This window comes from Phocoena sinus, chromosome 18, assembly GCF_008692025.1.
Source record: "Phocoena sinus isolate mPhoSin1 chromosome 18, mPhoSin1.pri, whole genome shotgun sequence".
NCBI classification, from domain to species: Eukaryota; Metazoa; Chordata; class Mammalia; order Artiodactyla; family Phocoenidae; genus Phocoena; species Phocoena sinus.
Window position 1 is genome coordinate 33,454,128 of NC_045780.1, and position 10,908 is coordinate 33,465,035.

General features: G+C 38.7%; 1 pseudogene; it reads right to left on the minus strand.

Annotated features, from left to right (window-relative positions):
* Window positions 1-9,867: 9,867 nt before the first annotated feature.
* LOC116742947 lies at window positions 9,868-10,498 on the minus strand (annotated as a pseudogene).
* Window positions 10,499-10,908: the final 410 nt, after the last annotated feature.

Consider the following 10,908-nt stretch of genomic DNA (forward strand, 5'->3'; position numbering starts at 1 on the left):
TACAGGTTCCCTTTTTAATTAATAAGTATTTTGTGGGGAGATAATTTAAGATTACAAAAATATCCTGTTCCTCATCTAAGTTTCTATTTATTTATTTATTCATTCATTCATTCATTTCAGCATGGACTTGTGGACTCCTATTTTATTAAATGGATTATAATAAGTTACTGTATTTATTTTGATACTCAAATTGTCCCAGATTTAGCCAGTGGGATCTTCTTGAAGCTGGTTCCTCTGTCCTTTTGACATCTCATCAAAGTTCTTTTAACATTTCATTACTTTCTGGCACAAAAATGTTCCAGGCTTACCTCATCCTTCTGCTGCTCTCGTGCTGGAATCAGCCATTTCTCTAAGGAGCCTAGATCCTTTTAATGGAGGATGGTATTTAGAAACCAAGATTTGGTTTCCAAGTGTGCTCATTGCTGTTGGGGTGTTGTTGCTCACAGCCCTCTCAGCTCTTTCAAGCTCTTTATATTTTGAGAAATTATCCATTTGTCAACATGTGGCAAATACCTTTTCTTAGTTTGAGGTTTTTCTTTTGACTTTATTTATGGTTATTTTGCCTATGCAAAAATAATTGCTCGTATCGTAGCTTTATCAAATTTTTGTCTTGGCTTCTGGGATTTATGTCTAACTCAGATATTTCACACTTCAGCATTACAAACATTTCTCCCCGTGTTTTTTTCTAGCACTATAGAAAAAGGTTTTTTTTTAATTCTGAAGTGCATCTACCCAAATGTTGGTAAAAAAATCTGTGTTTCATTGGGAGAGCAAGCTCAGTGCCACAGACTGACACACCATTTGAGGAAAACCAAGACCAAATCCAACTTTTTAGATATGTAGGTATTTTGTGATCTCTTTATACAAACTATTGGTTTTCTGCCCTGGCTCACCATTATCATTACCTTTGAAGCTTTTATAAAACAGACTGCTACCTAGTAATCTACCATACAAAACAGTTAAATCAGACCTCTGGGGATTACTGGATAAAGATTTTTTAAAAAATCTCTACAGGTGATCTAATGTGCTGCCAAGACTGAGAACCACTGATCTATTCCTACATCTTCACAGCTGCCTAAAATTCTACTACTAGCAACTGCTTCCTTTGGATAAGCAATTCCTCTTTGAATATCTTCTTTTAAAACATAAGTATTTTTCAAAATTTAATACTCAAGTTTCTAATAATTTAGCACTGAGTTTAGCAGACTCATATCAAGACATAAGAATTAAAATTATATGTGTAAAGAAACTACATATGCAGCAGACCCACTCTCGTGGGCTGGTTGTGCACAGAAGGCAGCAGTTACCTGGATAAAGGGGATACGGTGTGAAAACAGGAAGAAGACTTGCCATCACAATGATCTCAAGAGGAAACTTAAAGATAGTTCTGGACTTCTGGAAAACAAGAGCAACTTGAGAGGAATGTAATATTAAAAACATGGTTCATGGGCTTCCCTGGTGGCGCAGTGGTTGAGAGTCCGCCTGCCAATGCAGGGGACACGGGTTCGTGCCCCGGTCTGGGAAGATCCCACATACCGTGGAGCGGCTGGACCACTGAGCCATGGCCGCTGAGCCTGCGCGTCTGGAGCCTGTGCTCCGCAATGGGAGAGGCCACAACAGTGAGAGGCCCGCGTACAAAAAAAAAAAAAAAAAAAAAAAAAAAACATGGTTCATTATCCGTGTGATTATGGGTAAGTGACTTAACTTCTCAGAACCTCAGTTTCCTTATTGGCAAAAATGAGACTAATATTATTTGTGGAATTATTGTGAGAATTGTATCAGATTATAAAGCTAAAGTTCTTTCCATGTACTGACGCATAGTAAATACTCAGTAAATTGTTGCCACAAGTTAGAAAGAGCTACTCTTACTCCTTCCAACTAGCACTACTTCTAACAGATGACTATTTCTGCATGAGCTAAGTTGTAAACTGTAAATTGGCTTAGATTGACTTCTTGAGGGGCCTTTATATAATATTCAGTGATATCATTATTTAACACTAATCTTATCATAAGAGTTTTGAGCTGAGACAAGTTTTTTAGAAATGAGCATGCACTTCTTGGGCTCCCCTCGTGGTGCAGTGGTTAAGAATCCTCCTGTCAATGCAGACAACACAGGCTTGAGCCCTGGTCTGGGAAGATCCCACATGATATGGAGAAACTAAGCCTGTGCGCCACAACTACTGAGCCGGCGTGCTACAACTACTGAAGCCCATGCATCTAGAGCCTGTGCTCTGCAACAAGAGAAGCCACTGCAACGAGAAGCCTGTGCACTGCAACGAAGAGTAGCCCCTGCTCACCACAACTAGAGAAAGCCCATACGCAGCAATGAAGACCCACCCAATGCAGCCAAAAATAAATAAATAAAATAAATAAATTTATTTTAAAAAAAAAGAAATAAGCATGCATTTCTTGATTTCTAAGAAAAAGCCAGTAAAAGAAAAACTACACTGAATGAAATTAGTTTTTAAATAGTTAAATTACTCAGTCTCACTGTTGGAATTGTATTGAGGTAATGAATGAATCCAAAGTGGTAAATATGCTATAATTGTTTATTGCACTAAAACTCCAATGTTGTAACTTTTGCAGTATCTTGTGTAAGTATAATATATTCTGAAAAATAAGTGATATTACAACATGAGTTGGTCATGGATAATACTGAATATAGGAATTTATTATGGAATTTAAATTAGTATGTATATACATATTTCTTATTTTACCTGACATATGTTAAGAGTCAACTGGCCTTGTGACAGTTTGAAATAATAGACAAAGCATTTCAGAAGTAAGCTCAGAATTATGTAGCCTGAGACATGCACAATTTCCTGTAGTGTCAAGTTAAGTGAATATGAAGTACATCCTTAATAAGCAGAAACAGAAACTGATAGCCCTAATAAAGGAGGAATTCCCTTAAGCTTTTATATACATATATATGAAAAATCTATTAACACAGTTCTTTTATTTAAAGGAAATTGATGGTTTAAGTAAATTGTAGTTATATAGCCATCAATTCTCTTTATAAAGAGCTTCAACAGGGAAAATTTTGCACCTGTTAATCAGTTCCAAGACACGGTAAGTTGAGGGAATTGTATTGATGCCTAAACCAGGCCACAGGTTGGATGGGTGGAAAGGCTATCAGATCTGTTTGCTTTCAGCTAGTGAATTTTTATTAAACATTCAATATGAGCTAGCTCTGTGTTAGGGACTGGGGTAACTCAGGGTCTGTATAATCGAATATAGGATACATGAAATATTACGGAGAAAAAAATTTTTTTTTTTACTAAACAAAAAGGAGATATGTGTATAGATTGAAGTAGTCAGAGAAGGCTTAGTGAGATAGCACTTGACTTGGGTCTTAGAAGTGTTTGGACAGATTAAAGGTGGAGGAGAGGGAAGGAGGCATTCTAGGAAGAACAATGTAAGGATAGAATCAAAGAGGTGGAAATAAGCATGGATGTGTGGGGGCTACGTTCATCCGTTGTTGCTTATGTAACAAATCACCTCCCAACTTTAGGCCATTTGCTGTTGCCTATTGTTCTACTGATCTGGGCCAGGCCTAGTGGATCTCACTTAGGCTTGTAGTCAGCTAAGAGGTCAGCTAGGGCCTGGCTAGTCTGGAAAAACTCACTTACATGTTAGGCTTGCTGGCTGTTGGCTGAAGGGCTATGGCTGGTCTCCACATGGTGGTCTCTCATACTCCAGCTGGCTAGTCCATGCTCCTCCCCACCTGGTAGGGGTACAGAGGAGAAGAGAAGAGCAGAAGTATGCCAAGGCCCAGACTCACACCTGGCACACTATCATTTTTGCCACGTTCTGTTGGTCAATGCAAATCACAAAGCCAGACTAAAGTGGTGGGGAATTACACTCCTCTTAATAGGAAGAGCTGCAAAATCACTGGGCAAAGGGTGTGGACCACAAGGAGTGGCCTTTTTTTTGTTTTGTTTTTTGCAGTACGTGGGCCTCTCACTGTTGTGGCCTCTCCCGTGTGGAGCACAGGCTCCGGACGCGCAGGCTCAGCAGCCATGGCTCATGGGCCTAGCCGCTCCGCGGCATGTGGGATCTTCCCGGACCGGGGCATGAACCCATGTCCCCTGCATCGGCAAGCAGACTCTCAACCACTGCACCACCAGGGAAGCCCCCTGGAGTAGCAATTTTTGTAAACAGTTTTCCACATGGGTCAACCTCACTGAGGTACAGATATTGTGAAAAGGTAAGGAAACAGGGAAAATATATTTTTAGGAAGACTAGCTTGGCAAGAGCTCACACTCAAATCTGAGAAGTCATGGAAGAGACTGAAGGAGATAAGGAGCTGCATCAATAATCCTAGTAAGAGGTATAAGGGGTTTGTCTTTGTTTGGGCTGCTATAACAAAGAACCACAGACTGGGCGGCTAATAAACAACAGAAATTTATATCTCACAGTTCTAGAGGCACCTGCTTGGTCACGTTCTGGTGAAGGCCCTCTTCCTGGTCATGGCCAGTGCCTTCTCGTTGTGTCCTGATGTGGTGGAAGGGGGCTAAGGACTCTGTGGTGTTCCTTTTATAAGAGCTTTAATCCCATTTATGAGGGCTCCAGCTAATGACGTAAGCACCTCCCAAAGGGACTACCTCCTAGTACTATCACCTTTGGAGGTTAGGATTTAAAATATGAGCTTGGGGGGATAAAAACAAATCAGACGGGACTTCCCTGGTGGCGCAGGGGGTATGAATCTGCCTGCCAATGCAGGGGACATGGGTTCGAGCTCTGGTACGGGGTGATCCCACATGCTGCGGAGCAGCTAAGCCCGTGTGCCACAACTACTGAGCTTGCACTCTAGAGCCCATGAGCCACAACTACTGAGCCTGCATGCTGCAACTACTGAAGCCTGTGTGCCTAGAGCCTGTGCTCCACAACAAGAGAAGCCACCAAAATGAGAAGTCCATGCACCACAACAAAGAGTAGTTCCCACTCGCTGCAACTAGAGAGAGCCCACATGCAGCAACGAAGATCCAACGCAGCCAAAAATAAATAAATGAATAAATTAAAAAACAAAACAAAACAAATTAGACCAATACAGGTCAGGCCAAAGATAGAGGCAGTATTTTCAGGATTTTTATTTGTTTCTTAAAAGTAACCGTGAAATAAATGGTTCAATCCCTTTGAAAATATTTTGAGGCATTTTTGAATTGGTCTTGACTCATAGTCGTGTGTTTCTGAACTGTGTCTTTTGCTGTCCATATCTTTGGGCTATGGCCCATCCTTAGACTCTGGCAGGTCGTAAGTACATAGTATTGTGCTGACTCCCCCAAACAGGACCATATCCAGCAAATCTGCTGGTGTGAGCCCTTCAGGTGTACATTCATCAGCACTCAGCTGTTCAACAACTGAAAGATTTGTGTGTGTGTGTTTGTGTGTGTGTGTGTGTGTGTGTGTGTTTGCACTCTCTTTAGCTGAGTTTCCCAGGAGACTTGAAACAAATTCCAATCTTGGTTTCTGAGCTCCTGTCTGCAACCTCAAGTATGCTTACTTTAAAACTGGGCCTTTGAAGTACCTTGCTTCATTCCTTTGTTTTTGGGACCATCTCACCATAATGTCATCAACTATGACCTGCCAAACATCATCATGTATTAACCTTAACTCTGCTTAGAGCAATAAATGATGGTGTTCTTGCTTCTAGCAACTCTAAATGTTGCATCAGGTTAAAAAGGAGAAGTGTTTTTATAAATATCCTAAGACTTATACGATAGCTAACTTCTATAAAAATTACACAAAATAGGGACTTCCCTGGAGGTCCAGTAGTTGAGACTCCACACTTCCACTGCAAGGGGCATGAGTTCAACCCCTGGTTGGGGAACTAAGATCCCCACATGTCACAAGGCACTGCCAAAAAAAAAAAAAGAAAAAAAAGAATTATACAAAATAAAACAAATACCATAATGAGTATGTTGAGGTAACACTGGCTTATAACATTATATGTTTCATGTGTACCACACTATACTTTGACTTCTGTATACACTACCACATGCTCACCACCAAAAGTTTAGCTTTCATCCATCACCATACAGTTGACCTCCTTTACTCATTTTGCCCTCCCTCCACACCCTTCTCCCTAGAGTGGTAACTAGTAGAGTGGTAACTACTCTAACTAGTGGTAACTAGTAGAGTGGTAACTACTACTCTGTTCCATACTGATTTTCAAAAGTACATTATTTCTTTAGAAAGTCTGAGGAAAAAAATAATAATTGAGTTAGGTCTTGGAGAAACCTTAAGAGGTCAGTCTCAGAATGATTGTCTTAGGAAAGAAAAGTCATTTAATGCCAAGTAAAGATTTCAGATACTCATACTTCCCAAATTGATTAAAAAATTTATTGCTTTAATAACTGAAAGTTCAGTTGTTATTACCTACCCTGATATGCTTTTCAAATGGCCACACTGTTTTGTTCGAATGATTTTGCTTTTCTAAAGACTTGTAAATCTTCTATGAAAAGATTTAATTGCTTCCTATGAAGGAAGGAGGAGAGGATGAAAATGCATGGTGTGAGGCTCCAGAAAAACAAAGCATTTATCTCTATTTCTGTCTGGTGGGAGGCTTTAAGGTTAATAATTGGGAATTGCTCATTTTAAAGCCACATTGCATTAAAAAAAAAAAGACACATGCTTCCTGCTGATAGGGTTTTCAGACTGCCTAGAATTTATTGTAATTTTATGAGAGAAAAATCTTAATAGCTCAGCAATCAAATACATTATAAAATAATTTTTGAAAACCTAAGTATTTATAATTGTTCCTTGTAAATTTCACTTTTTTCCCTCTTGTACAGTTATGTTATCAGGATTTGGAATTTTAATTTGCAGCTTTCATTCATTTTACAACAGTATAATGAATGTTTTATCTTCCCTGGGACTATTATATCCAGAGATAATAAGAACAGTCATCTGTTATATGGTCTGCACTTCTTGAGTTGTCTTCTGTGATTTTGTTGTCAGCCTAGCAAAATTAATTAGATTAATTCCCTAAATTCTAGAGAATATTATTAGATACCAATTAAGCATTCAGAAATGTATATTTTATATACTAGTTTATAGACTAATTTTAAAAGAAAGTAAACCCACCTAGATTCATACATTTTGATGTTTAGTCTCCATAATACACTCTAATATCTAGTAATGTGTCATTAGTTTTGTAGGAATCTGGTAAAAAGTCATTTATATGTATTTTGAATAAGATGCCAGCTGACCTTAAGCATTTTTTCCCTGTTTGTTTCTTTATGTACATTTTTCAAATAGGGCTAGACACTGCTATATCCTCAAAAACAAAACAAAACTCTGAAAAAGAAAATCACATACACAAATCAGATTGGCTGCTAGTCCTAAATGTCTGACTGGATGCCCATTTATTTTATACTTTTATTATTGTTTTTATTTATTTTTTGAAAAAATTTTCAAAAAGCCAATATGCACACAGTTTAACCATCAAGTATAATGATATACAATAGTTCTTTGGCTCACTTCTTCTCAGCTTTACTTACTCACCAGAGATACTGGCTTCAAACACAGCTCTTTTAAAAATTTTGGTAGACAATACTTCCCAGTTTCTCTTGCAGTTGGTTGCAGTCAAGTTTTGAGTTCAGGTGAATGGAAACTGAGCAAAAGTGATGTAAGCCAATTTTTAGGCCCATCAAAAATATCCTGTGTACTATTCTCAACTTTTAGCTGAATGGAGATGACCCTGGCACCTAGAGGATGGGGAGTCCTTGAGTCACTGTTGGTATTCTATGTGTTGGTTGCCATACTGTTTTTCATGTACATTTTTGGTGGTGAAATACACCAGAAAGACTAAGTCGCTCCCCAGTGCATGACTTTTTGTCTCCGCTATTATGTAAGAAAATGCAAAAGTGGTTTCTAAAAATGTAACATCAAATTTAAAAAAATTTTGTACCAGATTGAGAGTTGCATGTCTTTAAATGTAGCTGAAAAATAGTACAGGTTTGCTCCATGGAAATGCTTTGTTTTGAAAAGTCCTGCTGATCATGATGGCTTCACTAATATCCCAAGGAACAAGATACAGTCATAGTGGGGTTAATTGTTAACACTTGTACACGTAAACACATAGTGCAAATAGTCTTATTCATAATTTAGATTTATTTTTAACAAACTTGGAGTCAGATCTTGGAATCATTATTTTGATGTTACTGTGTAGCTACCAAGACCTCATTCCAGGAATAGTAGAAACATTATCACTGCCACTTGATTGTTCACCTGTATTTATATTCCTAGTGTAATTCTTGATCAGTTGTTTGTGTGTAGGAATCCTTTTATGCCACTTGTCCATTTTATGAAGCTCAGTTAACATTAGGTAACATAATCCAGAAATCCACTGAGTAATACAATTGCAGTATGTAACTATAAGTTGAAATTTGACATAGGAGAAAAGGTGCCATTGTCAACTCCTCCAAGTTACAGAATGTCCACCACCCCACAGGATTTCTTACATATTACACATGCCATTGTCCAGCAGACAGAGTGAGTGAAGATATCAGATTTGATCCGTATATTACTGTACAACATTTAATTTCCTACTTTTGTTCTTGTTGTTTTTTGTTTTTAAAAATAATTGTTTATTTACTGAACCTTGGGCAGATTAGATACACAACCAATTTTAAACTTACATCTTTTAACTCAGTTTTGCAGTGTTTTCACACACACACGCACACAAATTGGCATGCAACAGTTGTCCTAAGGTAAAACACAGTCACCTTAAACTATTGCAAGTATTTTCACCCAAGGTTGAAAAGTTGCTTATCCTGAACATAAAAACTTTTAATAAATTTAAATTAGTTGTATAAAACTCATTACTTGTAGTTTTCCCCTTGCAAAGATCCAAAAAAAAGAAATGTACAAACCCATCTTCAGAGACCAAGAGAAAGTCATTTTATTTTATACAAAACAAAATTCACATGTACCATAAAAGAAAGACCCAGGAAAAACAAAAACAGAAACCCTAATACTGACAGTAATGTTCAGTACTCTAATTAAACAGTGGCCAAATGCCACTGATCAAAAATAAAACAGTGGCTGTATATCACTGCAAAGAAATCCAAGAGGCTTTTAACTCTTTGGCGTCAGAAATCCAGAGTTTTCCAATTACTTGAACGCATACCTCCTATGTGCCAAGAGTAGAGAAAGTGGATGTGCCAGCATAGAAAGAAAAAGAACTATCGTTCACTGCAACACCCAGAGAATTGGCTTTAATAGATACTTCTTACAAGGTTAGGCAGAAACCAAAACAAGGGTCATTAGCTGCTTGTGTCAACAATTTTAAGTGGAGGTGATTGAGTTCTAGGGTTCAAAGTTAACTATAAGGGGAAAAAGGTTGTTGGCTTAAGTCTTATCTTTAAAGCAAAAACAAGATAGACAAGGTATAAAAGTACCAACCTGGTAGCATATTCTAGTCACAGAGCTCTGCCATTAGGCTGGATAGAAAATGTCAAGATTCAGATTGTTGTTTCTCATAAGGACTCAACAAAATGAATCTTTAATGACTTGAACTGCAGGACAAGGGATCCCAAGAATGCAGTCATTTTAGTAAAGTACTATCCTGAACAAACTGTATTTTATGATGAAAACAAGAGGAAAGAAGATATAATAAGGACTATACACCTATATTACACTTACAGTGCTTGAGTTCTGGAAGGACATGTATAATGAAGGCAGAATTCAAATATGAAATCATGCCAATCACATGTCAAATTTCACTATAACTTTCCTAAAAAAGTGTTTTCCCGCAATATCTCTTAATCACAAAGAAACAGAAGCTGTGAGTGTGCAGTTCAGAAAATAAAAACGTAGAAACTAATGACATTATTATGACCAAGATGTTTGGTAAACAGTGAATTATGAGTTTGGGCTCATCAGGAAAAGGCTTTTTAAACAACCCTCTGGACTGCAAAAAAATCTCTTCAGGTAGTAGATCTGTCCCAATGTCATGGAAACTAGAACAAGAGCTTCAAAGAAGGACCAAAGGACCACTCTGCTGTTTGTGTTGTCATTGATTGCTCTGTGTATTCTCTCCCAAACTCCCCTGTTCATGCTTTACAGCTGTTATTGCCACTGCGAGCTCATTAATCATTTCTTCTAGCTTGCTCTGGTGAGCTTCTGTTTCCATGTCTTGTCCTTAGGGGGCCTCCCCATTATCAATGGTGTACATCACTATCTTTGGAGTCACGGTGGACACCCTATTGCTAAAACAAAACTTATATGTTCCACCCATGTGAGCAACAAATGTGTATTTCCCACTGGACTCCCTGTGTCCCTTATAAATTCCTTTATTTTCAGGCCCTGTAGCCTCCACATTGATGTCCAGGAAGCCGCCCTCAGCTACCTCGAAGATGAGGCCCATCTTGGTGCCCGAGGTGACCCGTTTGAAGAAACATTCCTCTGCGTGTGCATCGATGCTGACGAAGTAGCCCGAGACCGTGGCCAGGAGGGCGGCCAGGAGCACGAGAAGCTCAGCGAGCGTCACCATGGTGCTGCTGGGGCCAAAGCCAGCATCGCAGCTGTGGCCTCCGGAGCTGCGCCACCACAGCCTTCTCCTAATTTCCTACTTTTTTGATAAAGACTATAGATATGTCTTGACGTTTCCTTCCCTCACTCCAGTGGAGCATTTCCATGTCCACTCTGGAGACTAGTGTGCTCTAAACCCTTGCTGCTCATACTGTGGTTTATGGACTAGCAGAATCAGCATCATCCCAGGAGCCTGTTAGAAATGCAGCATCTCAGGCCCATCCTCAAAGCTACTGCATCAGAGTCTGCGTTTCAGCAAGATCCCCTAGAGAATCATACGTCAACTTTTTTTTTTTTTAACATCTTTATTGGGGTATAATTGCTTTACAATGGTGTGTTAGTTTCTGCTTTATAACAAAGTGAATCTGTTAT